Raw genomic sequence first — 6141 nt, forward strand, 5'->3', positions numbered from 1 at the left:
ATTATTATTATTATTATTATTACAACAAAATAGGCTACAATGCTACAGGTTGTAAACGGCATGAAGCTGTTGTGATGTGCAGAAATGGGCCTGACGAAAGCGGTAAGAGGTTCTTAAAGAGACAAAGGCCAATTTCAAGGTGTTCAGAAACGGCTATGATGCAAAGTCAATTTTTTATTTATACATGTAAACAGCATTTTCATAACAACCGAAGGTGACAGTTACTTTATTATGGTATAGAATTGAACTATATGCCTGAGAAACGTGTAATATTGGCCCTTTAAAAGTGTTCTTTTCCCCATTGTTTGGTCTTCCGATACACTGGTTTTGTTTCTAAATTTAATATTTTAATGTTGCATTTTTTATCTATTTTGTTGCATTTATTATTCTGTATGAGAAATGTTTAATTTTCTAAAATGTCTTGTCGTTGTGCTTTCTGTTAAGGCTGTTTTGTTTTCTTTGCCGCATTTTCCGTCCATCCAGCCATCCGGGATCACCTCCGAGTCGGACATGCCTGAAGCACCTCCCTAGGGAGTCGTTCAGAAAGCACCCTTACCTGATGCCCAAACCACCTCATATGGCTCCTCTCAATGTGGAGGAGCAGCAGCTCTACTCTGAGTCTTTCTGTGATTACTGAACTTCTTACTCTATCTCTAAGGGAGAGTCCAGCTACTCTGCAAAGAAAATTCATTTTGACCGCCTGGGTATGCACTTACAATTTTTTGGTCCCTACCCAAAGTTTGTAGCCATAGGTGTAGGTAGGAATGTAGATCAACAGGTAAACAGAGAGCTTTGCCTTCCAGATCAACTTTCACTTCACCAAAACAGACCAGTACAGAGTCTGCAATACTGCAGAAGAAGCACCAATCCGTCTATCAGTATCACCCTCCATGCTTCCCTATCTTGTGAATAAAATGCCAAGATACTTAAACTCCTCCACTTGAGGCAGAACCTCAATCCCCTCCCAGAGGGAGCAACCAAGGTGCTGATCCCCAATCCAGCCACGTCACGCTCAGCTGCAAACTGCTCAAGTGAAAGCTAAAGATCATAATATGATGACACCAACAGGACCACATTATCTGCAAATAGCAAAGATGCAAGCCAGAGGTCACCAAACCTGACTCTCACTGCCTCGTGGCTGCACCGAGAAATTCTGTCCATAAAAGTTATGGACAGAATTTGTGAGTGTGAATGGGTGAATGTCTGTTAGTGTAAAGYGCTTTGGGGTCCGGAGGGACTTGAAAAAGTGCTCTATAAGTTCAGTACATTTACCATTTACCATTCACGTGCAGGGCACGCCCACCCTCACCAGTGTGGATGTTAGTATAAAACTTCGCTTTTTAAAGTCTGTATTTGTCATGCACGGGGGCGGGGACGCGCGCTGTGGGGATGTGTGCGCGTGTGTGTGGGTGGGGGTCTGCCGCAGATAACAGAGGAGGGGGAGGACGGGGAGACGAGTAGTGAAATTATTTCTAAGTTTACTTGACATTTAATTTTATTGATTGTTTTTATCGTCCTGCAGGCTCTCAGAGAAAATTAATTTGAAGCTGAGTTTTTGATAAAAATCATTAGATTACTCTAAACGTCTGTAAATCAGGGAAAATCTGTCAGTTACAGACATTCTTTTGGCCGTAMGTTCATTTTTAGGATGGTTTCCAAGCAATCCTTAATAAATCTGACCCCTGAACTGGGAGGCTAAAGAGAGTGATCTTTAATTGGAACACACCCTCCAGTCCACCTTTTTGAAGATGGGAACCACCACTCCAGTCTACCAATCCAGTGGCACTGCCCCTGAAGTTCATGTGATTTGCAAAGGCATGTCAACCAAGACAGCCCCACAACATTCAGAGCCTTAAGGGAAATCAGGGTGAATCTCATCCACCCCCAGAGCTTTTTATGGACAGATCAAGCCCAAAGTCCTCACACTCTGCTCCCTCCTTAGATGATGTGCCGGTGGGATCAGGTCATTCCTTCCTCCTCCCAAAGTTATCGCTGTTTGAGTTCAACATCACCTCACCTTCACTGGTTCTTCGCTGCTTTCCCCACCTCAGCCACTTTATGGTTTCATCTTTATCCAAGGCCTCACCAAACTCCTTCCACATCTGAGATTTTGCCTCAGCAACAGCCAGGGCCACATTTCACTTAGCCGCCGATGCTCCTCAACTGCCTTAGTGGTCCTATCAGCCAATCAGGAGGCCTGATAGGACTCCTTCAGTTTGGCAGCCTCCCTCCCTTGGGGTGTCTACCACCAAGTTCAAGGATGGCCTTCAAGAAGCACTGACAACTGTGCGGCCACAGCTCATAGAGGCCGCCTCAAAAATCGAGGCATGAAACATGGTCCCCTCTGACTCAATGCCCCGCAGCTCAGTTGGGATGGGGTTAAAGTTCTCACCATTGGCAACTACAGAGTAGAATAAGGTCCAGCCCCACTCAAGGAGATTGGTTCCTGAGTCCATGTTGTGTGTCAAGGTGAGCTCAACTGTATCTAGTTGGTATTGCTCAACCTCTCATGCACAAGCTTAGGCTCCCTCCCCACCAGAGATGTCATGTTCCATGTCCTAAGAGCCAGCTTCAGTTGCCAAGATCAGAGCACCAAGGTCATTGCTTTTGGCTACTGCCCATGACATCATGCACCCGACTCATATGGCCCMTCCTGCAAGTGGTGGGCCCACAGAAAGGCAAMCCCATGTAGCTCATATGGGCTGAGCCCAACCGGGCCACATRGGCAGAGACCCAGCCACCAGGCGCTCATCGACAAGGCCACCCCACCAGACCTGGCTCTAGGGTGGRGCCCCAGTAACCCAAGCCTGAATTCACAACCTAAGTAGATTGAACTAAATTTATTTAAATAATAAATAATGAAACTGAACTGGAATTAACTGAATAAGGATACATGATAGTGGGTGATTTGTWTTGCAGTTTCACAGCATGAAGATTCTGGGTTCAACAAACAGCTGTGGTTTTCTGTGTAGAGTTTGCATGTTTTCCTTTTGTGTTATTGGTGTTTCTCTGTTTCTTTTTACAATACAAAGCATCTCTGTTACAAAAACTCCCAAATCCATCCTGACTTTAAGATGTAACAACCCATTCTCACTCCCAAGTCGTCACATATTGATGCTTTTCCAAGGTTCCCTCTGCATCCRATTTTGGGTACCCCCCTTGCATCAGTTTTTGACGAGATGGGGTGGAATCAGAAAGTGTAGAAAATGCACAGAAAATACYGTCCCAAASCCTAAAATTACCTTTRTTCACTTTAGACATCCTATCCCTGACCCCAGTACCTAAAATTAACCATTAATCCTGATCCCTCATATTAACCTCAGACCCCCGACCCAAAGACCCCTGGTGGCGCAACCCGGAAAAGCCGCAGGCGGCAAGGACTGATGTGAGGGGGCTACCCGACACATCAAAATGAGATGCAGAGGGAACCTTGGAAAAGCGTCAATTTGTTGACGAGTCGGGAGTGAGAATGTGTTAGATGCAAGTATGCACAAATGTTCATCTTTTGTGCCTCTGTGTTGGTCCTGTAAAGTGTTAGATACCAGTCAAGGGTGTTGGCACTATAGCCTCTCACAGCCCCACTCATGATCAGGAATAATAATAACCTGTACACATAGACCTTTGACCTGAACATTGAAGTTAAAGCAGAAAATGAACAGCTTCTCTGTAGGCTGATTCCAGTAAAAAATTTAAATCAGACCTGTCCTCTTCATTTAAACTAGAGGGGTCCAATCCTGGTCATCGAGGGCCATTCTGTTGTATGGTAGARGGTTCTCTGCTCCAGAACACCTGATTTGAATTACTGGGTGATTAACAGACTTCTGCAGAATGTCTGCAGTAATTGGTTCACTGAATCAGTTGAAGCAGAGAAACAAATAAAACAGACAAGAGAGCAGACACTGTTGATATAAATAAACTAACATAGGTTTGCCCTTTGTAAAAAAAAAAAACACCTTAGATCATTTTTCAGATGTTGACTAATTGATTGAGGTATTTTTTTTTCCTTTTCTACTCCATGTTCGAAAAAATGTTTTTTTCAAATACATTCGTTTTTGATGTTTAAAAGAAAGGTGATGTAACACCATAAATTTGTGTAGGAGAGTAGGAATCCTTACTAAGCAGACTAGGCATTTTTGCATTGTAAGGCCTGGCTTGACCAGCCCTCGCTCCGGTTGGCCTGGCCTTATTTCTACCCCAGCCCCGTTTGAGCTTGCATTAAGCAGAGAGCTCCTTCAATGTGGGCGGAATCATAATATTAAACACACATAAATCCTATTTTGTTTTATTTGTGACATAATAATCAACTACACTAAACCTGAAAGAAAAGTTTTGAAGATTAAACTGGACCATCCCGCAGTATGACACTTGAGACAAGAGAGCATGATGACAGAAAACGGTAATGGACATGGACCTGAATTAATGGAGTGACATTAGTTTTAACTAAATTCTACCAAATTAAACTGAATTTTCTTATTTATGTTCATTGTTTTTTTCTTCTGTTCCAACTGTTTCTCAATGACTTTGTTTCTCATGTCTTTTTAAATTGCACATACGTTGACTCCCCCCTCCTTTTTTAGTAAGACATCTGTACGACATGATGAAGTTTCCTCTCTGAGTATCAATCCTGTAATTGAGCTCAGGCAGAGCAGACGTGACGCGCACACCGAGGAAGAGAAAGGCTTTTTTCATTTGATCATCCATTCCATTTCTCCTTCCTTCTCGCTCACACAAACACACGACACAGGCTCAAACCATTTGCTTGTATTTAGACTTAAACACACACATCTATTCCTCTAACTCCCTGTTTACAAGCACATAGCTGAAGTAAGTTTGTCTCACTTTACAGCTCTGCTGTGTGGCCTTGGAGAAACAACACACAATTGAATCACCAAATATTGTCTTCAACGCTTTCCCAAACTCACTGAGCCCACGTCCAGGAGCCTCCTTCCTCACCAGTGTCTGTGACCTTGTTGTCTGATTCCCTTCTCTTACAATACATTGGATCATGAAGAAACTAAAGTGAGAGCATATTAATTTTTAACAGAACTTGACAGGGTCCCTGTCGGAGCGCCTATTCCACTTCACATGATACAATTAAAAACATCTCCACATGCATGGGGCTGTTGAGAACACGCTGCGATATGGACTGAAAATAAATCTGATCTATGGAGAACAACGACAAAGAGGAGGCCAAGGTTTCAGTACAGGCACTTAGCTGAGCTGAGAGTTGGAAGAAGAAAAGAAAAAACACAGAGAGAAATGAGGAGTCTTTAATTATTTATACGTGCTAATGGTAGCTGGCTGTGTGTGTGTGTCAGCAACATAACTATCTGCAAAAAAATGCAGAGTTTGTAATCAAGGCCATACATTTCCTCTATTCCCTCATCCGCTGCTGAGCATTGGGTCAATTGGAGTCAGTTTAGTAGTGTTTGAAACCCTTGCAGCAGATTATCTCTTTTTAATAGACAAAACACAATGTAGAAGCAGACAGCCTCTGAAAAATACTTAACACTACCTCTGTGAGGTATCATTATGCATCTAACACAGATAAAAACAATAGATCATGTGCTTAACCTAGTTTTGGCCACAAAAGGAATCCATTAGTCTCATCGCGCAGCTCTTAAGCGCGGCATCGCAGGAGGGGGCAAGGGAGGGGGGTGCTGCAAAGCTGCATGTACGCACATGTGCCTCTCATTTCCTATGGCAGTCCAGAAGTATCCTTCAACATCCTATTGTAAAGTTTACCAGGGGAGAGGTTGGGTGTATTAAAGTGCCCTGAGAGAAAGAGTAAAGGATGTAAATGCAGGCAGCTGCTCACTGCTAATGCCCTACAGTAGACAAGGAGACCCAGCTGAGTCTGTACTGTATCTATATAACATTATAGGCCCCCTTTCATGTTCTTGTGCGCTGTAATTGGAACAATATGAAGACTAATGGTAAAAGTGTGGGGGACTGTAGCTTAAACCCAAAACTGTGGCACATTTAGTTTGCGCTGTAGATTTGAATCATTTAACACCTTTATTAGGATCTATTTGCAGTCTTTTGTCACAGTCTTGAAAGGAACAGACAAGTATAAAATGAGCTTTTCCTTATTTTCTGTTACTGAATCAGTATTAAAATTAAAAAAGAAGAATTAAGGCC

This window comes from Austrofundulus limnaeus, unplaced genomic scaffold, assembly GCF_001266775.1.
Source record: "Austrofundulus limnaeus strain Quisiro unplaced genomic scaffold, Austrofundulus_limnaeus-1.0 Scaffold359, whole genome shotgun sequence".
Taxonomy (NCBI): Eukaryota; Metazoa; Chordata; class Actinopteri; order Cyprinodontiformes; family Rivulidae; genus Austrofundulus; species Austrofundulus limnaeus.